We start from the raw sequence: 22338 nt of genomic DNA on the forward strand, positions 1-22338 counted from the left end.
AAAGTAAAGCGCAGATGCTGGCCTGTTTAGGCAGTCTGGTTTGTTGGGGATATCACAGTGTAGACAGGGAGCTGTGCTGCCTAGAAAAAACCTGGTCAGGATGGGGGAGATGTAGGTCTCTGGCCCAAGAGAGGTGATGGCTGGGAGCTGGAAGCCTAAAAGTGGGTGCCCTTGTTGGACCACAGAGGGGGAGACAGGTGCAGTTGCTCTGAACTGTAACAGATGGCATTTAACAAATAATTATATATGATGCCCCGAAAGCCTGAAGTTTAATAAAAAAAGAAATCCTGTATGATTTCAAACAGCCTGTTCAGCTACTCCTGTCATGTGTCCCCTCAATTGGGAGTGGGGTCACGGTCACCTTTTGGGGGACTCCTCAGGCAGGCTAGGAAACAATGACAATGAGACCTGCCTTAGTCATTCTCCAATGGGGTCTCTTAAATTCACTGTCTCTTGTTACTCCCCACATATCTCTGATCTGATCACCCCCCCCCCCATGCATTCCTTTGCTCCTTCTTGCCCTCTGTTCACTTCTCATCCCCCCATTAATGCTTCTTCTTCCTCATTCCCTGCTTCTCTTCCTCACCCTGCTCCCACCACCTCATCCCCTGCTTTCCCGACCTCACCCCTCTTTCTTCTTCACCACACCTCATCCCTGCTCCTTCCTCACCCCTGCTCCTCCCACTTCACCCTCCTCCCCACCTCATCCCTGCTCCTTCCTCCCCCTGTTCTCTCAACACCTCATCTCCTTCTTCCTCCCCCTTCTCCCCCACATCATCCCCCGCTCCCCCCCACTTCACCCCAGCGCCCCCCCATATCCCCTGCTTCTCCCTCCCCGCCGTTCCCCCAACACCTCATCTTCTTCCTCCCCCACCTCATCCCCCGCTCCCCCCCACTTCACCCCTGCGCCCCCCCATATCCCCTGCTCCTCCCTCCCCCCAACACCTCATCTTCTTCCTCCCCTTCTCCCCCACCTCATCCCCCGCTCCCCCCCACTTCACCCCTGTGCCCCCCCATATCCCCTGCTCCTTCCTCCCCCTGTTCCCTCAACACCTCATCTACTTCTTCCTCCCCCTTCTCCCCCACCTCGTCCCCCGCTCCCCCCCACTTCACCCCTGCGCCCCCCATATCCCCTGCTCCTCCCTCCCCTCCGTTCCCCCAACACCTCATCTCCTTCTTCCTCCCCCTTCTCCCCCCACCTCATCCCCTGCTCCCCCCCCATATCCCCCGCTTTCCCAATCTCACCCCGCTTCATCCCTCCTCCCTCGACACCTCATCTCTGGCTCCTCCCTCACCCCAGCTTTCCCCACAACTCACCCCCGCTCCTCCGTCATCCCCCGCCGGCCCCCGCACACCCGCCCTGTCCCCGCCGCCCCCTCCCCGCTCTCGATGGCGTCAGCGAGGGGGATTGGCCAGCGGGGCCCCCCCGCCCCCGCGCGCGCTCAGCCATTTTAAGTAGCGGGAGGAGCCAGCCGCCGGGGTCACTCGCTGCAGCCTGAGCCTGGGCTCCGCGCCACGAGCCGGTGAGTGCGCCGCGCCTCCCCGCGCCCGCGGCCCTTCCCGCGGGGGGAGTTTGCTGGCCGCTTCGCCTGGGGCGGCGGGAGTCGCTGCGCCCCGGCGGGCCTCGGGCGAGACGCGCGGCGGGTGGGGGATTCCCCCTCCGGCCCTGGGGGTGGGGACGCGACTGTGACGCTGGCCGGCGGCGGACAGCTCCTTCCTGAGGGCGGGCCGGAGCGGGCGGCGGGGGGATGCTGCTGCGTGGGCCGCAGGCGGGGGGCCCGGGCCGAGGTGTCCTTTAAAGCATCGTGGCGCGCCGGGTAACTCGCTTCTCCAGCGTCTCCTTCTCCCTCACGCTGCCGGCCCGGAGCCGCAGGCCTCGGCCTGCTCCCCAGCCCTTCTCCCCCGTCCGCTTCGCTGTGCCCTCGGGCTGCATCACCCGCAGTCCGGACACGGTGAAATCTCTGGGGACTGCGTCTGGCTCTGTTTTGTGTGGCGTGGCCGGAACCGTTATCTCCCCATTGACACGTGCTCTCCAGGGGTGCTGAACGCCGAGCAGGTGCCTGGAGTGTGGCACTTGCCCAGCAGCATCGCCTCCTTTGCCTCCTGTGTCCTGCCTCGCCACTAGCTGCAGAGCCAGTTGCTTGCTGAAGTTGCCCTGCATCAGCAGCACCCCCCCACCCCACCCCCGGCTCATTCACATCGGCCTTCCCAGGAGCTGGATGCAAAGCAGATGGCTCTTTATGGCCTCAGCTGTGATATCTTCTCCCGCACACGCCCCTTTCCTGGTTGCAGAGAAGGCTGGGCTCAGGAAGTGGCCTGATGCTGATGTAGTGCTCGCACACGCACACACACAAAAAAGCAGGAAAATGTGATTCATTGCTTAGCACCATCCAAGGTTGCATATTTTCTGTTTCACGTCATGGCAAGAGCATATGCTAAATGCAGAGCAAGAATGTGGCGTTTTCCTCTTTGAAATACAAACTGAAATTTTATAGAATTGTAAAATCTTTGCTGTGTGGTTTTTGGGGGTTGTTTTTCAAGCTGATAAGCATACATGTGTATTTACTGCATAGGAGGTAATGACACTTAAATAAGCCAGTTTGGGGGGCACTGGGGATTAATTTTTCTGGTTAATGTAGGAAGTCCAAGTTCTGTTGTAATTCTTTTTACCGGTTGTTGCTTTGAGGAAAATATTGTAGATCATTTTCTGAACCATGATGCATTAGTTATCTTTTTTTGGTTGTCATCTTACTCTTTAAGTCTTCAGACAAGGACCTTTAAGTAAAGCTTAATAGCATGAAAAGATTTAGCCCAAGCTGAGAAACACTATAAATCAAGTTTCAGAGTAGCAGCCATGTTAGTCTGTATTCGCAAAAAGAAAAGGCGTACTTGTGGCACCTTAGAGACTAACCAATTTATTTGAGTATAAGCTTTCGTGAGTGAGCTGTAGCTCACGAAAGCTTATGTTCAAATAAATTGGTTAGTCTCTAAGGTGCCACAAGTATGCCTTTTCTTTTTAGTACAAATCAAGTGAATTGGCTGCCACAATCACTTAAGATTTTTAAAGACCATTGTCAGGTTACAGTCCTCCCCTACATTGTTGCTACCATCTTAGGTTATTAAAACCTAGATATTAATCAAATTTACTTTTGACCGATAATATTGTTTCTTACATTTCCATCATTGCCAATCCCAAGTACTCAGAAATCATGAGTCAGGCCACAATGATCATGAGACTGTCTTAAAAATCATGAGATTATTAAAAATAATACACTCTAGGTTCTTTTAAATTTGCCTTCTGATTTGGGGACTTTTTAAGGTTCATGTTGTCAAGCTTTTCTCCACAACCATGATGCCTAGAATCTTACTTTTTAAAAAATCAAAAGCTCAGATTCTCATGGGATCAAAAACAAACAAACCCTACCAACTATCATGAGACTTATAATGAAAATCAGTAGTAGCCAACTCTGCCACCCATCTCAAACAACAGATTTAGACTAATGAGTTAGACTTTCTGTCTTTCATGAAGTAAAAGTAAGCTGCAATTGGGTTGAAAATAATTGAGGAGAAGGATTACATTTAGAAAACTTGGTTCATTTGAATTTTGAAGTTGTTTTAGTATTACAATAGTTCTAAAAACATTTTTGCATATTTAAATTAACAGCTTCTCTACACTGATGGATAATTTGGGCCTAAATTACCCATCAGAAAATAATACAAAAAATGAATGAGACCTGATCTTGCTAAGGGTTTCTTAATGCATCCATTGTTCAAGTACCTTCCAGGCAAGTATCCATGTATAACTAACTAACTACCTACATACATAATGTGTTGACAGATGGTAGAATACTTCATTATTGGACTGTATTTATTGGGAGCTATAATGATTTACACTGGCTAGGGATCTGGATCTGTTCTTGGGATAACCCTCATTCTTCTTGTAAGAGTACTTCTCCTCTCCTAAAACTAGAAGAAGTTTCACCTCTAGAAGGCATTATTAAATACAAATATTCACAAGCTTCTGAAGGGTATTTCTAACCTACCAGAAATACATATCATGCTATTTTAGAATTGAGTTAACATTTGAATAAAATATTAAACAGGGATATGAGCTCGAGCCAAATAATTGAATATTATGCAAAATGAGTATATTTTGCTGGTTAATGTTAATGGCATTTGGCAGTTTAGAGAAAGTAACTTATCTTTGTCTCGGATGACTATGCAAGATATAAATTTTTTTTTTTAAAAGCTAATTACTGAGGGTACAGTAGAGCTGGAATAAATACATGAACAAGTTTCCATTGCATGTTTGGTTGTTTATACAGTCATTTATCTTGAGGACTTTTATTTTTTTAAGGATAGCTTGGAGGAAAGGAAGTTTGAGTGAGGGAGTTTTTTTTTTTCCAGAAGGATGCAGGATGTACAGTCACACTATAGTGTTTTTTTATTTTGGTTAATTCACGTAGTTGGCTGCCATTACACCATCTAACCTTTGGTAATAGGTGGTACACACATTTTCGTCGGCCATACTTATCAGTCACCCTGCTTCGTAGAATGGCCAGAAGTAGCTGCTTTAGGGTTTGTCTTCACTGCAAAGTTAACTTGAATTGTAAATGTTGCATCTAACTGGAGTCCCATCCACACACAAACCCCCTTAATTCAAGTGTGGTGGTGCTTCTAACTCAAGTTGGCTGACCTAAGGGGAGGAGGGGGGGAAATGTAAATTTGAGCGAGTGCAGCTCAGCAGCTGCTAATACGACTACTTTGTAGCAAGGTTGCAGGCTAGCAGGGCTTGAGTGCTACTAGTCCTCCAGTGCCTTCCCAGAGTTCCCCCGTGTGCCCAAAAAGGACGGACAAGTTCTCCCACCATTTATTGGAAAAGAATCATAGAATGGCTTAGCTTACTGCAACACTAAGATTGGGACGTACCCTGAGAAGTGCAACACTACTGTGGATGCAGTGAACGTTGGTGGACACACTGAAAACTCCCTTGAGCTACGCTAACCTGAGAGGAATAATTTGAGCATAGATACTTGTGTAAACTCTGCAATGAAGACCTGCCCTTAAAATGGGGTAACCCAATTAGCCTTTCTTCTGCTCATATAACTCAGCATGCTGTTCTTGTTATATTAAGCTTACAAGCGCCTCTCCATTCAGACTGATCTTTGTTTTGTTTGTATTCTGTCACTTCGTAGTTTTGAACTGTATGGTCGTCTGGGCAGGGAATCTTATTCATTTGCTTAATTTGCTTTCTGTATGTCATTGTGTACCTCTACAGAGCTAAGTAAACTGTAGATAACATAGAACCTCTTAGGGTATTCCTACACTGCAGCTTGGAGTATGCCTCCCACCCTGGGTACACACTTACACTATCTCAGCGTGAGCTAGTGTGCTAAAAATAGCAGTATGGCTATTGCGGCGCTCAAACCCACCTGACCTTGTGGGTCTGAGCTCTGGTGGCTAACCCTAGCCTTTATCAGTGCCCCATCATCCACACTGCTATTTTTAGCGCACTAGCTCAGCTAGAACTAGTGTGAGTCTGTCCCCCTAGGCTGGGGGAGACACTCCCTGCTATAGTGTAGACATACCCTTATATGTACTTGTGCCAGGAGTTAGTCTCCTCTCAGAATTGGTTATCCTCAGTGCCTGTGAGAGAACTTTTGCACATGGCTTTTATACACCTAAACTGAAAAGACCTGATGGAATAAGATTATGCATAGATCTCTAAAAAGGGAGGATGGTTCAGACATCAGTGGGACTTGGGAGACCTGGGATCAATTCCCTGCTTTGTCAGAGCCTTATTGTGTGACCTTAGCTAAGTGACTTAGTCTCTTTGTGCCTTAGTTCCCCATCTGTAAAATGGCAATAATAATACTTCCCAACTTCATGTGGGTGTTGAGGATGAATACATTAAAGATTGTATGGTGCTCACATAATATGGTAATGGGGACCATATAAGTACCTAAAATAAATGGATCTGCTGTGTCTATGTAGCCTGAAGCCATCCCGATGAGTAAAATTTTAAATATTATACAAGCTTATCAGGGCAGGAATTGTCTCCATATGTATTTGTACAGTCTCTCTTGTCCAATGGATCGCCATCATGATTGAGGCCTCTGGGTCCTACCATTATATAAACAGTTTGATTATAATAAGACCAGTATGTAAATGTGTAAGGGGAGTTTTACAGTTGCTATTTTCAGTATTACACATAGTTTTGACTCCTTCCCTAAAAAAAATATGGTGGCTTAACTAATGTTCCAAAGAAATTTGAAGCACAACAAAGTGTTGTCTTTTATAACTAGGCATGTGGACTATAAAATATGCATTTATGTCACTACTAATTGAAAATATTAGATACTGTAACAATGTATTCAGCAGACTTTTCTTCCCAAGACTTTGGACTGAGTACAAGTCTTATGAATAGAAGATCATTTAACTCTGAATTTGTCACCGCCAAATTGGCGGTATTACAGTTTTCATTTATGTTAAGTGATAGTGGTTATTTTGCTGTTCATTTTTGAAGGGATAACAACCTATTCATTTCAAGTATTCTTGCTATAAAATTCTTTTCAGAGAGGATAATAAGAGTCACAGATAGAGAACCCACTATAATATCAAATAGATTCCACAGGAAGATGGCATTTTATTTCACACTTCTTCCAGGATACATTAATCCAATACAGTGTGAGGACCTGTCTACGCTGTGCATTAGTCTGCACTAGAGAGGTGTAAGTTCTAGGACACACTAGGGTGTTGCACAGTGACTAGCCTTTGTGGACCCTGTTGGCGGACACACAACGTATTAATGTATTACCATTGCGTGCGTATTAATGTAGTACCATTTGAAATTTTCTTTGCTGTAGAATCTAATCCATAGAGCTGAGCTCCTTAACTCCCATTGAAGTCAAGGAGAGTTGAGTGCTTTGCACTTTTTATACAGTTATGTCTTTAACTGGATGGTGCACCTTAAAGTCAAGGAAATATTTGTATTTAAGCTTTATGTACTGCTGCATTGTGTCTAATATCAACATACCATGTATTGTGCAAATGAGGCATTGCCTTTAAGACAGGGTGATCCACAGATAAACTTACAGTTCTTTCTGAGGCAGGGTTGAGGGCTAAGGTGTAGTCAACTAATAGTGAGTTCTCTCTTGATTAAACTGATGCAACAGCCAAAACTTATTAGGAATTGCTCTTCTTGATGTATTTTTTTTAAAAGCACTTTCATTTTGTTAACTTGGTTATTCTGTATGGTAATCTATATAGAAAATATGCATATGAATAAGGGCCATGTTGTATTAACTTGCACAGTGTGACGGGGCAAGGCCAGATGGCTATAGAAAAGTAGTGGGAGATAGACATATTAGCTCCAGGCTAAACAAATCCCTGGTACCAGGATAAGTGAAATGGCAGCTGCTCCAGGTCAATTAAGACACCTGGGGCCAATTAAGAACTTTCCAGAAGGCAGGGAGAAGGCTAGGTTGATTGGGACACCTGAAGCCAATCAGGGGCTGGCTGAAACTAGTTAAAAGCCTCCCAGTCAGTCAGGTGGGTGTGCATGTCAGGGGCTGTAGGAGGAAGTTGTGCTGTTGGAGAGGCTGAGTAGTACACACCATATCAGGCACAAGGAAGGAGGCCCTGAGGTAAGGGTGAAGTGGAGCCTGAGGAAGTGAGGGCTGCTGTGGGGGAAGTAGCCCAGGGAATTGTACATGTCATGTTTCTAAAAGGTCAGCTACCATAGCTGATACTATTAGGGTCCCTGGGCTGGAACCCAGAGTAGAGGGTGGGCCTGGGCTCCCCCCCCCCCCTTACCTTTGCCCCCTGATTAATCACTGAGACTGGGAGACAGAGACTGTGCAAGGAAGGATAACTTCTCCTCACCTCCCTCGCTGGTTTATAATGAAAATGGCTCAGTAGACAGTGACCCTTGTCTCTAGAGAGAGAAGGGTTATGTACAGGGTCACGGTGAGCCTCTGAGGCTAGTGAAATCCACCAGGAAACGTGGGACCCACGGAGGCAAGAACAGAGCTTTGTCACAACAGCTACAGAGAAGGAAAATACCTTTTCTTATTCGATCTCTCCAAAGTTAGATTACATGTAACACAAAGTAAAATAGTACTAACAGTGTCTTTTTGTCCTGTTACTATTAACCTGAATGTATTTATCAGATGGTAAATTGTATATGCTTCTAATTCCAGCACCTGGAATCTGTATATATGTATGTTTTAATCCAGAAAGAGCTCTTTAATTTCCATTGTAAATGGGTTAGATGTGTTTATTTCACAAGCATGTAAATAGCTTTTGCATTTTTAAGAGCGGGGTGGGGGGGAAGTTTCGTTTTTAAATAGCTCTGCCAATAATGCATGTATTGTACAAACCTATTTACATGGGGAAGAGGAACAGCTGGAAGACAGAACTAAGCTTGTTCAAGTTTGTGTCTGTAGCAGACCTACTCAAGAAAGAGTGGAGGAACAGCCTGCCAGCACAACTGCACCTGGTACCGCCATTTGGTGTATAAGGACAACATCCACACACTCTTAGTACATTAGGCTTATGTCCAAGTCACAGAAGATAAACTGTATAACTGTTTAAATATCAGACTCTAATACTTCAGAGCTTCCTCATCTGGGCCATAACTGTAGTTCTGCATAGACTCTCTCCTGTTGCTTGACATGCTTTTAGTAATTTTACAGCAGTGTGGCTGAACAGTTTAGCTTCCTTTTATGAAGTGGGACTTACTGGAGTATTGTGAAGAAGCTGAAAGTTTTAGTCCAAATAGTTAAGAATTGGAATTTTTTTTGGTGGTGAATGCACCTAGCAGCACAAACAAACCTTGAGCCTACCCAAAAGATAAGGACACCTGCAAAGGGGTCATAAACAAATATGGGACTATTTTAAAAACAAGACAAAACCCACCTGTGATTTGTGTTCACTTCTTAATCTGGATACAAACACTGCACTAATGAAATAATTTTTCAGCACCTAGTCCTTCCTGTGCAAACAATCAAAAGCCTTCCCAGATTCCAAGTTTGCAAATAAAATTATAACAAGATCACAAGTCCTCACCGAGGGTTTTGCAGTCTCCCCCCAGATAGAGCCAGCTCTCTAACCTTCATCTCTAACTAGGCTTTAAAGGAGTACCTCTTATGAGTAGAGCTTTTTAAAGGAAATCTGAGGATAATTAACACTTTTTATATAATAAATCCTTTTCTTCCCCAGAGAAAGAACTCTCAGAACAAACATGCCCAATAGTGTCTGCTACCTATCACTCCCCTCAATGCTATATAATTCTAAGGCTGCTTTATCACAAAGTGCCATGTTGCATAAAAGGTTTATTAAAAAGGGTTAATCTAACTCCTTTTGTATCCTATTAAAGAGGGTCTGGTGCCTTAAGTAGCTACTCAGCCACTGAATTATCTAGTCCTCTAGCAAAAACATTTGGTTATACCAGTACAAGATCTGCAATAAAAGCCTCCTAGGATTTTTTTCTTTTGTCCTGAACAAGCAGGCTCTTTATGCTTTTGGCCTAAATAAACATAAATAATACAGTAAGGCTTCAAACCCTTCCAGACCTTGCTCTCTCAATACTTCAGGTTTTTCCTCAAAATTCTTCCCTTTTTCCAGTAATTATTCTAGTTTCCCACTTAATCTCATGAATGGGGGAAGAGGGGGCAGAAAGGGGTGGAGTGGCTGTGTAGTTACCTCAGAACTTCATGTGCTATTGAAGGAGGTTCTCTTATCTTGTTAGGGTATTGTCATGCTGCTTAAGGGGATTAGCAACCTATAGTTTTCCATTAAACAGCTAGTTAATACCAACTTCCCACACATCCCAATATTAGAGAATATATGCTACACTTTAGTTAATAACCTCACTTCCTCTTTTTAAAGTGCAATTAAATTTAAAGAACTGTTGCAACATTATTATTGACATTCATACATTGTCCCCTCTGGTCTATACAAAACACTACCACCAAAATTCTCTCCCTCACCCATTGATCCAACTCATTAAATTCCTTCTCTGGCTGCCCTTATCATACTGCATTTAGTTTAAACTTCTTTGTACAACCCCATTCCCCGGCCTATATCTACAACCTCATCTCCTACAGAATGACTCTGAACAATATGAAAACTTAGGGTGGGCTTTTAAAAAAAAAAAAAAAAAAAAAAAAAAAAGAGAGAGAGAGAAAAAGAAACAAACCCCTTAGAACAATCTAATGATCTCAAGGAAAGCAACATAACATATGGTTACACCTAAATCTTTTCACGGAGTTGTGCAAAAGTCAGAAAGTTCTATTAGTCTCGTAAAAGAAACTTTCTGAGCCATATTTTAAGTTGGTTTTGGACATGGAAGATCTGTATTAGTTTGACATAGTTTAGCTTTAAAACAAAGGACTGGGAGGATAAATCCTGATGCATTTTTATGAATAATTACCATTTAGTTAGTATAATTCAGCAAAAAGGTGGTGTTTTGGACATCTAATTGCCAGATGCCTTTCATTTAAGAAAGCTAAATTGAATCCGTATACAAATATATAGGATTCTGTAAACTCATCTCACAATTGACTCCACAAAAGTTTAATTTAAATATTGCATTGCTAAAACTCAGTCTAGCTGTTATAAAAGCATTTCATTTAAGGCCTGGTCTACACTTAAAACTTAGATTGACATAGCTACCATGCTCAGGGATATGAAAACCCCATATCCCTGAGCACTGTAGTTGCACTGACTTAAATCCCTGACAAAGACACAGCTAGGCTGTTGAAAACATTCTTCTGTTGACCTATTTACCATCACTTGGGGAGGGGAGATACTACAGCAATAGAATAACCCATTTTATTGCTGTAGTAACTTCCCCACAGTATCTACACTATAGCCATAAGTGTGCTGCTGTAACGCCTTAGTGTAGACAAGCCACAAGAGTATATTTATCAGTTAAGATTCATTTTGCAGGTTTGATACTGGTATTACATGCTATGTGACTTGGATATCTGAGGGTACGCACAGTATATGGTTCAGTTAAAAATCTCCCATCTAAGAACGTCAATGTAATGTGTTGCAAACCGTTTTGTTTGACTTCCAGTGAAAAGGTCAATCTGTTCTATTTTAAAATAGAGCAGAGCATGTTATACAATTGCAGGTACTTTGATTGCCAGTAAGTTGCTGATGGAGCTCACATTATTGCAGTAATCTAAGACAATATTTTGATTGAAAGGTTTGTTTGTGTGCTCGTATTTTAAAAAGTGTTTGTCAACCTTTTTTTGTTTTAAAAACAGCCATTTGGCTCAGCTACTGAAAGGTCAGTTGCAGTATGGTTACATGCACTTCATTAAATATCTTCTGGAATAATTGGCTCATTATACTTCAAGGTAAAATAAATACTTTTTTTCTGACCTCTGCTGCTAATAAGTAACAATACTGGCAATAGCCAGGGGTGCTTCATTATTTATAAACTTTGTTGAAATCCTACATACACGTTTAACTTTCTCACCTCAGGAGTAGTTATGGCTTGACTGGAGCTGTAAGGGGAAAGATGAGCATTCTTGAAGTTGGTAGAAACATTTTCTAGTTCCACTATAGCTTCTTGAGTACCTCTGCATCCTAGTCTTCCTCCTGTCAGGCATTACCTAATTAGCTAGTCAGAGTGGTGACAATGCCCTCCTACATGATGGGGCTGTCACCCAGACATATGATTCACTAGTGACTGACTTGTACTTCAAGACCATAAGGCATAGTTTTTAAAGTAGTTACATTGTTCCTTAAATATTACCATACACACCTCACGATTATCATTAGTGATAAGTTACAAGTTTTCAGTAGAGACATTATGTGCTACCCTTGATGGATAAATACCATGGAAGTGGTGTATTCAGTGTAATGGTGTATCAGGTCTGAGGCAGGAGTTGCTTTTAAAGAAGGGTGAACCCTTGCCCATTGGCACCAATGGGCCTCTGTGTCGCAGTGCTGATCTCACTGAAGGGAAGAAAAAAATACTTTTAACACCCACGGTCCTCTTCTTGACTAACAGAAGAGAGATAAAGAGTTATGGTACCCTAGAGAAATATCTCCTCCTTCAGGCAGATGGAAGGCCACTATGATATGAAAGCTCTGAGTGTCGGGAGAAGCGGGTGTTTTGTATTTAACACCAGTTAAGTAGCTTGGATAGTCAAATATCCAATCTGTAGGCCTCAAACAACATTTCAGGCTTCTTTAACCATTGCTTATGAAGGTTTCTCTTTTGGAGAATAAAGACCTAACACATTTAATTTCTACATAACTCCTCTTGATAGAGTTGTGGTCTCTGGCTACTGTTACTGGAGAACCTTGTGTTTAATTTTAAAAAGTGGCTTGTGTAGGAAATATGAAAATTTAAAGACAAGCCTCTAACTCTTCCTTTAAAAAACAAAGGCAAAAAATCAGTCATTTCACTATCACACTGATGATGGCTGATATCTAAGAGGGCAGGAAGTAAAAAATGCAAATGCAAAATTGATGGTTTCCTTGATAGTGTGTGTGTTCATATGTAAAAGGATACATTTATAAAAAATGATGACAGAGCATTTTTTCCCCAGTAATAAATTGAATCCTAGATAGACAAATGGATATTTCAGACAACCAGATGTCTCATTTAATACAATAAACTGAGTCTAACACTTTCAACTCTTTCCTCTCCGACTTTAAACTAGTTATTAATAAACTATGCATTAGTCAGTGTGTAGTAGTTGTAAAAAAAAAAAAAGGGGGGGGGGATTGGATATCTAAGCAAAAAAAGTTTGCATCATAATTTGTCAGGATACTTGAAGTAAAAAGGAGATGCTGCTGTAGTGCATAGTTTCAAATGAGTGCAAATGAATAGCATAGGATGGATTAATTTATCCAGAATCCTTTAATACAGCATAAGGAGGGGATTCTCTGTAATGTTTGCCAGTGTACATTACATATTTAGCTGATCAGACTGGCATATTTTCTCAATTACTTGTATGATCCACCCCCTCAGCCAGAGAGGTGGTTATTGGGCAAAACTGATACATTTAGTTTTCTTCCCTTCAGGAAGTCTGTTGTGGCTGACTGTTTGGTGTTAGCTATTTTTCTAAATCTCCATTATGAGACCATCACTGTGCAGTTGAATCCTGTTGAAAAAGACTAAAATCTTTACCTTCTTCGAGGAGTGTCCCTGTGGGTGTTCCACTTTGGGTGTCTTGGCACCCTGCGCATGTAATTGGAGGTTTGTAGTAGCAGTGCCCTGGTTGGCCGCATATGTGCGGCAGCCATCTCATACCACTTTGAGCAGCTACCTAGCATGCGCAGCCAACCGTCCCTCAGTTCCTTCTCTACTGCCTTTGGTTTGAGTTGGAGTAACAGCAGCGCCCCGTCTATTTAGTGAATTGTTTACATTCCCACTTTTCTTTATTCCTTTTGTTGGTTTTCCTCCTTTCCCCGTCCTTATTTACCCACTTAAGAAAAAAATTCCTTTGTTTGCTTCCTCCTGCCACCGGCGGGTCTCGGCCAACGGTGACTGAACTATGGCTGTTTTTCTATAGTCCTGAATATCCTCAGGCATGCCTGGCTTCCCCGGCTTTAAACGCTGCCTGACCTGTAGGCTATCAATTCCTGTATTTGATGGTCCCACTCAGTGCATCTGCTGTCTTGGGAAAACCCACATACCACAGAAGTGTCCACACAGCAAGAAATTATCTGCCAGGATCCTGAAAGCCAGGGAACTCCAACTAAAATTATTAATGATGGAGAAATCTCTCAGGCCAGCCTCCGACCCAGAGTCCAGGACTCCTCCTGGCCAACAGTCTCCAGCAACAGCCTCAGACAATGGCTCCACCCAAACTGTAGCTAAGGACCCTGCACCTAGGAAAGCGACCAAATGTCAGTTGCAGTCATCGCCACAGAGAGATCTCCCTAAAAAGGAGCAGTCTCCTGGGAAAAAATCTGCTCCGTAACCGATGGCACTGAGAACCTTGGACCAAGAGGCACTGGGAATGTCCAGTACCAAGACGTTCCAAGGCACCAGTGCAGCCAGGCTCTCACTCAGCTGCATGAGCTAAAGCTAAGCTCCTTAGCTCGGCACCAACAGTGCCGAATAACTACTCTGCACAGGCTAGTATAATGGTGCCACCTGCTGCATATACACAGCTTAACAAGACCTTGGCACCATCGGTGCATACTACGGTGCCATCCATGGCACCGAGCTTCCCAGGACTGCAACCCTTCACCACACAGGCAGACCTGGCAATCTTTTCCGTGCCGGGAACCCCTCTGTTCGGCACTGAGGGCACCCCAGTCAGGCCAGGACCGAGCCAAGTAGGCACTCCTGTTAGATCTGCACCCCCACTATCCAGTGATGAGGATGACTCAAGCCTTTACACCCCTCGTCATTCCTCCCTGAAACCGGGACCCTCTCACCAACAACAGTCTCTGTAGCAAAGCTAGCAGGCAAAACCATGGATGCCACTACCCATTGTCATGCCTCCCAATTGACCATACGGGGACCCACAGGCAATATACAGAGCCCAGAACCTTAAACCCCCCCCCCCCAACCCGCTGGCGACAAGGGCCACCCAGTCCCCTTCACCCACGAACCCACCACCATCAGAGGCCCAGGAGGAAGAGGGAGAGGAGCCAGAAGAGGCTCCTGAAGGTGATACACTGCCACCCACCCATATTTCGTCTTCATCCCCAGATGAAACAACTATGCCACCACCTCCCACCACAGGAGATGACTTCAGGTCCTTCCAGGACTTATTCAAAAGAGTTGCAGAATTCCTGGACATCTCTTTAGCAGAGCTGCCAGAGACCCAGCTCAAACTTACTGACCTCTTGCAGGCATTCCTGTCAGCAAAGATAGCTCTGCCCATTAACTCAACCATAACGGACCCTTCAAAGATAATATGGCAGACACCTGCCACTGTCCCACCATCCTCTAAATGCTCGAACAAAAAATTCTATACCAGCAACAGGAGCTGAGTTCCTATTCACTCATCCGGCTTCTAATTCACAGGTCGTAGAGGTGGTGCATCAAAGGGGAAAACAACCCCAGTCAAAAACTACACCTTATAACAAGGACTGGAAAAGGCTTGACCTCTTTGGACGCAAATTTTATTCCGCCTTGTTGCAATTTCGTATAGCAGATTATTCAGCTCTCTTAGCAAAGTACACCTACAACTTGTTCAACAAATTGAAATCCTTTATTGATCAACTGCCAGAGGAAGCAAAGGAACAATACAAAGACAACGTTGCAGAGGGCTCCCTAATCGCCAAAACAGCCCTGCAGGCTGCCCTCGACTGCTGACACGGCAGCCCAATCCATGGCCAAGTCGTCGAGCCTCATGACTTCATTCATGACTGAATTCCCTAGGGAAGTACAAGCCACAGTTGAGGACCTGCCCTTTGAGGGCCAAAAACTATTTGCCGAGAGCACAGATGCAGCTCTTCATATCTTAAAGCAGTGGTCTCCAAAGTGGGGTGCATGCAAGACCATCCCTGGGGTGCGCGGCAGGAGGAGCGCCGCCAGCACGGCGGCAGCAGCGCTCCTGGACCTTTGATTCTTCAGCGGCATGCCAGCGGCAGCTCTTTTTTTGGCTTCCGTTTAGAGCTGGCCCAGGGGGTGCGTGATCCAAAAAGTTTGGAGACCACTGCCTTAAAGGACTTGCAAACAACCTTGAAGACCTTGGGTATTTATGTTCCCCTGAACGCATCCTCATGGGGAAAACCATTTGAACCCCTTGCAACTTGCTCTTTGCTACATCTATCGAAGGTTTCCTTATCGAGATCACTTCAGCAAGAAGAGTAGGGGAGCTAAGGGTACTAATGACACACCTGCCCTTACCACATTCCATAAAGACAAAATTATCCTAAGAGCCCACCCTAAAGTAGCCTCATTTAATTTAAACCAACCCATTTACTTACCCGTTGTGTTTTTTCCAAAACCCCATGCCAACTTTAGGGAAGCATCCCTTCCCACTCTCGACAGCTGTAGAGCTCTGGCCTTCTATCTAGAAAGAACAAAGACATTTAGAAAATTATCATGTCCCTTTCTATCAGTCGCTGAGCAATCGAAGGGTGAGGCCATCTCTAAAACAGAGACTCTCTATTTGAATTTCTGGTTGTATCTACCCGTGCTATCATCAGAGCCACATCCGGGCTCCAGCTGGGGTTCATATGCACTCCACCAGAGCGCTATGCTCATCAGTAGCGTTTTTCAATAATGTATGTATCGCAGACATTTGCAGGGCAGCTACCTGGGCCTCAGCCCACACGTTTACCAAACACTATGCCCTGGAACAACATTCCTCTGCTAACACTCAGTTCAGACTCTCTGCTATCCACTGTCAAAGATACTCTGAAGCCCCTCCTTCCATCGAGGGGTACTGCTCCATAGTCCCCTAAAGTAGAGCACCCACAGGGACACTCCTCAAAGAAGAAAAGGTTACTCACCTTGTGCAGTAACTGAGGTTCTTCGAGATGGTTGTCCCTGTGGGTGCTCCACTACCCTCCCTCCTCCCCTCTACTTCGGAGCTTCATGCTGACTCTCTGGGGTAGAAAAGGAACTGAGGGTTGGTTGGCTGCATGTGCTAAGTAGCCATTTGGAGTGGTCAGCGAGGGCACTGCTACTACAAATCTCCAATTTCAAGGGTAGGGTGCCAAAACTCCTAAAGTGGAGCACCCACAGGGACAACCATCTTGAAGAACCCCAGCTATTGCACAAGATGAGTAACCTTCTTTAAACCCTGAGTGTCTGTGTATAGCTGCATCCTGTTCCAGGAACTCTTGACCCCAGCAGCATGTCAGCAACACACTAGCCATGCTCTGGCTTCCAGCAGCCTTGGTTACCACTTGCAGGGTGACTCCAACATGTTCCCAATCCTGAATTTTATCTTAAACAGGAGTTCTGCATTGTCCAGTCCTCTCCTGGAGAGTTTAGATATTATAGGTCCATTGCCCCTGTAAGGGTCAGTAGCCGACAGCCTGCTACTTTAAATGGAGTTAACAGCTCAGTTTAAACAGAACACTAGTATCGTTTGTATTAGAAAAAATAAAACAAGTTTAACTACAAAGAGCTAGATTAATTGAATACAAGTATAAGGCATTAAAGTCAGAAATGATTACAAAAAAAATGAAGACAAAACATTTTCTTATAGCTAAAACTTAAACTAGACTTGGTTCAAGGTAAAATCCTTATCACATGCTCCCAGCAACACTGCTGACCAAAATCTCAAGGTGGGATTCCCCAACCCTCAACAACCCTCAACGTCTAATGTCTAGTTCCTTTGTCTTAGGTGAATGAGAGAGTACAATATGGAGAGAGAGAGAATCCACGGGTTGTTTTTGTCCTTCACTTTTATAGTCAGTCACCCTTTGAAATGCATTTTCATGAGGGTTATTCCTAAAGTTCCTTCCCAACGTGAGGACGAAGACATGGAATCTCATGGTGAAAGAGGTTCCATGTTGCTGTTTGCTAAAATGCAGATCAATCTGTTCCTGCCCCCCTTCGTTGCCAAAGAATGGGCACTTTGACTGGTGATTGCCAATCAACTTTAAGCACACCTGACTAGAGGCGTCAGCTTGTTTGTCTTTGAGAAGCAAGTTTTTTCCTCCCCTCCTCTGACTTGTCTGGTAAGCACATTTTGTGGTAATTTTAGCTTATGTTCATAACTTTACACACAATGTTGCTAAAGGCATTTCACCATGATATTGACCAGTGAGCTGTTAGTTTTCAAATGATACCTCACAAGACATATTTTGTATGAAGATGTTACAATAGTATGTAGGGTGTAAATACAAGGGGGCATTTGGTCATAATCAGTAATTGAAAAAATATGCCAGACTAGTTGCTGGTTTAGCAGATAAATGTGTGGTCTACAGTGGGGCTTAGGTGGGCTTAAGTATGTTTCCCAGGGGTATGAAGTTTTCATACCTCTTAAGTCATGTAGCTAGGTTAACCTAATTTTAGATGTAGACCACACCTCACTTAGTAATATATATTCAAATCTCGTTTTAAGAATGTTCTGCCTACTTCAGGCACTTCTGATGCACCTCTCACTATAATATTTAAAACACCTGTGAGGTCATGATGTACAAATGTTTAGTATCAAATCATATTTGAATACAGGCTACAAGAGCTGCAAGACTAGGGTAGGCAATATTTAAACAGTTCATTAATGATCTGCTAAGCTTTTTGAATAAGCCCCTTATCACTGTTTTCATAGAGATGTCCTATAGTCACCCTGATAGCACAAACTACCAAAAGTAAATACTTTATTTCATTAGTCTTGGCCCTGTAGAATATTTAATCAAGGCGCTAAGTTTACTCTGGACACGCACGCACCAGAATGTAATGAAAACTATCAGACCATGGAAACGTAAATATATATGTCGCTCTTATACACTCATAAATGTTTTCAAAGTTTTCTATATGGAGAGATACGGTTGCTCATTTTCTGTATTTCTTATCCCCTCTTTATTACTAGGGATGTTTGCAAAATAATTCACAAATTCTATATTTTTTTATCTGTCCCTGATTGCCCTAACTAATGTCATAATGCACTGACATCCCAACTGATTGCTGCTGAGGTTATTGTCACAAACACAGGATTATGACTTTTGAGTGGTGTATGAGCAGATCATAGCAATGTAGGGCTAAAAGGGATCTTGAGAGGTGATCAAGTACAACCCCCTAAACTGAGGTAGAAACAAGTAAACCTAGACCATTCCTGGCCTGTGTTTGTCTAACCAGTTCTTAAAAACCTCTAGTGATGGGGATTCTACAACCTCCCTTGGAAACCTATTCCAAAGTTTATTACCCTTATAGTTAGAAAGTTTTTCCTAATATAGATTCATAGATATTCAGGTCAGAAAGGGACCATTATGATCATCTAGTCCGACCTCCTGCACAACTCCAGGCCACAGAATCTCACCCACCCATTCCTGCAAAAAACCTCTCACCTATGTCTGAGCTATTGAAGTCCTCAAATCGTGGTTTAAAGACTTCAAGGAGCAGAGAATCCTCCAGCAAGTATCTAACCTAAATATTCCTTGCTTGCAAATTAAGCCCATTACACCAACCTCTAGTGGACAAGGAGACCAATTGATCACCATCTTAATCTGGGTAGCTTCATTTCTCCTGCTCAGCAGGTGAATGCAGAACTGGGAGACTGATCAAACCCTGAGCTTTCACACTTTGTAATTTTATTTTAAATTACTTTTAAACTGAAGTAAATCTATGCTCAGGATAGGGGGTTGGATCTGGGTGGCACTTATCTTGGGCGGCTCCCCGCAAGTGGCGACCTGTCCCTGCTGCTCCTAGGCAGAGGCACGGCTAGGTTGCTCTGTGCACTGCCCCTGCCCCAAGCACTGGCTCCGCAGCTCCCATTGGCTGGAAACCGCATTCCCTCCTGCACCCCAGCCGTTTGTCCCGAGCCCCCTCCCACACCCAACCCTCTCCCAGAGCCTGCACCCCATAGCCCTCCTGCACTCTAAACCCCTCATAGCCGTTCCTCCGCTACTTCCAGGGAGCCACATGGAGCCAGGTAGAGAGTCTGCTGCCCCAGTGCCAACCAGACTATAAACTGGACTTTCAGTGAAGATCAGAAATGCCAGTTTATAAAGGTTTCCAGTTGGTAAAGTGCCGATAACCGCTTTTACTGTACTATGTACTTATTTCCAGGAATGAAAATTCTGAAGAAAAGGCACGCATTTCATAGTGGACTCCACTTATCTGGAGAATTATACTTTGTTTTTATTTTAAATAAGTTTACAACTTATTAGAATACTGCTTGAAAATCTGGTATATCACATTCCCAGTGTGCTGCCCCTGCCCTTAGTATCGGCAAAATTATCTGTTATGTTTTCCCTTTGAAATGTTAAGTCAAGAGCTACCTTCCTACTGTAGAGAAGTAATGATTTGTATTCATTTACCTTTCCAAGATGTAGTTACATGCCTATATTTGTCATAGAAATATTACACATCTTATTTTTGCATCAACTTGCAGTGTTTTTTTCAAAAGAGAAGTTACCTACAATTTGGAACCATGCTAAAATTCTGCACTGGTTTCTTTCTCCATATGCCAGTTGAAATAACCTTCTCTGTATGCCATAAGTATTTTAAATTCAGTTTTTTGGAACTGGTATGAATTTAGAATTCCCTTTTTAAAATTGCCATTTTAAAAATCATGTTAAAAACTTCTGCTTTGAGCTTGTAGTTGCATATTAATCTGAGGCATACTAAAAACAAGTGGTGTGAACTTGCACAGAGTACCTTACACATAATATAGCTTTCATTCTTTTTGCTTTCCTAGAACGTGTTAAAAATAGAACATGACTACAGTACATTTGGAAAGTGAGGTCAAAGTAATACTGTATAGTTGGAAGTAAAGACCTACTAGCAAAAGGATACCAAGAAAAACGCACAGATACACTCAGAAGCCTCAAATGAAGAGATGTACATGAGGAAATTGGAATAAGAGGATAAACTAACTTGAGAAATTTCAACTCAAAATTTTAATGCATAATTTTGGTGGTTGAGCATAAAAAGAGGCCTATTATTTTCTCTTCTAAGGAGAAACAATTATTAAACTGTGTTAAGGAATAAATTTCCCTTGGCATATTTTATATACCCCCTTTCTATGTGCAACATTGTTCTTTTTTTGCTTTCCTGTATCTACCTCAAAGTGTTTGCATCTCCTCCTTGCTCAAATGGTCCCCTACTACAGAGTGAATTAGTTTAAGTAAGTGTATGGTTTTCCATAGAAATAACCAGTCCTAGTGGATAATCTGAAGCTTTCATCTGTGATCATCAGAGAACAGTCCAAAAATTCTGACCCATTTCACCAATCCAAGTATTATCTGATTCGGGTGCTATACTCTAAGTCATATTTATGGTTAACCAGTTAGATTTCAAAAGCAAGAATGGCAAGCACTGTAGCATTTATCAGCACGCGGTATTTCTCTCTGAAGTGAAAAATGTGCAAAGGATGGCAATATGATACAGCTGTTTGTTTGCCTCTTGAGATCACCATGAGGGATAACACCAGTGACTGAAACCTCTGATCTCATTTTGTAATTCTCTGGTGTCCTCTCTGGTGCATGGTGTCCTGAAATGTGTGTGGATTTGTTTGTTTTGGAAAACTGGTAAACTTGCTTTGATTACTGAGGGCTGGTTTTCACAACAGAGCTAAATTGGCACTGCTGCAATTGATGCAACGGCATCGATTTAGCAGGTCTAGCAAAGGCGCGCTCAATCGATTTCTGTACTCCGCCTCAACGAGAGGTGGAAGCAATGACAGCGGGAGAGCATCTCCTGTCAACATAGCATAGTGTGGACCCTGCAATAAGTAGATGTAAGCTATGTCGACTTGAGTTACGCTTCTCATGTAACTCAAATTGCGTAGCTTAAATCAACCAGCAGCTGTAGTGTAGACTCTTCCTTAGTGAAGAATGTTCCTCTATTAGAACGATCACAGATAAAGGTAGAAGACTACATATGTTTATGGAGAAGTGTAATTCATTCATGTGTTTGTTTCTTGTATGGCCAGGGAAGTTAATAAATCCTACGACCAATCTCTCTACGTCTGAGTGTTCAGGTTTTATCTGAAGTAATGGAAGATGTACACATCTCATGTAGTTCTTATGTTTGACTTCCCAGACCACGTGGGCTGCCTGTGTCCTCCTCTGCACCCTAATTGCAGAGAGGAAATGACGTAGAACTTCCCGCTGCTAGAGACAGGACAACAGTGGAAGAGGCCTTGGGAGACTCTTGGGGGGGACCTCGCTTCCCCTGCCCCCCACACCTCAACCCTGTTTTTTTCTGTAAGTGTCTGAAAATGAGGCTGAGGTGTTTTGGTTTTTTTTGTTTTTTTTCTGTAAGGGTAGGGAGGGAATGTGGATGCTCAAGCTGTGTGAAGAATTCTGACTGGCAGCCTAATCCAAGGAAAGCATGGAAAGGCTTGAAAGGGAAACAGATGAAAGGGAAACAGAAGTAATTGTACTTTTGGCAAATTGCTTTTTTATTTTTGTTTATCAGTTTTTCCTTTTACATTGTAAGCTCTTAGGGGAAGGTACTGCCTTCTATAGGTGTACAATTCCTAGCCCAAATGGGGTCCCAACCTTGGTTTGCAGTCTTTAGGTGCTGCTGGAATGCAAAAAATAAATAGTACCATCATCTGTTGGGAGGAGGGTGTTTATGTTCATTTTGTCCTATTTTATATGAAAGGACGCAAATTTTTCTTGATATCCCAGTTTGAGACTTGTATGAGTAAGTAGAGCTCGAGGAGGTTAAAGAACAGATGAGCAGGACACGCATGGAAGTCTTGAACCATTATTTTAAGAACC

At 43.4% G+C, this 22338-nt stretch overlaps 1 protein-coding gene and 1 long non-coding RNA gene across 7 annotated transcripts in view; one reads left to right on the forward strand and one right to left on the reverse strand.

Annotated features, from left to right (window-relative positions):
• Window positions 1-245: 245 nt before the first annotated feature.
• Window positions 246-1460, reverse strand: LOC122461582. Its single transcript, XR_006283551.1, has 2 exons — window positions 1318-1460; window positions 246-385 (listed from the first exon to the last, which is right to left on the reverse strand). It is a non-coding gene; the product is annotated as an uncharacterized LOC122461582 (long non-coding RNA).
• Window positions 1420-22338, forward strand: part of ACSL4 (acyl-CoA synthetase long chain family member 4) — a 48353-nt gene continuing 27434 nt past the window's right edge. The window contains exons 1-2 of one of the 6 annotated variants that reach the window (XM_037909444.2): window positions 1463-1523; window positions 21653-21816. The gene's annotated coding sequence lies outside the window, so the exon portion shown is untranslated. Of the gene's footprint in view, window positions 1524-21652; window positions 21817-22338 lie in introns of all 6 variants that reach the window. The other 5 variants (XM_037909446.2, XM_037909443.2, XM_037909442.2 and 2 more) reach the window with 5 other exon arrangements.

Source organism: Chelonia mydas, chromosome 9 (genome assembly GCF_015237465.2).
Source record: "Chelonia mydas isolate rCheMyd1 chromosome 9, rCheMyd1.pri.v2, whole genome shotgun sequence".
Lineage (NCBI taxonomy): Eukaryota > Metazoa > Chordata > Testudines > Cheloniidae > Chelonia > Chelonia mydas.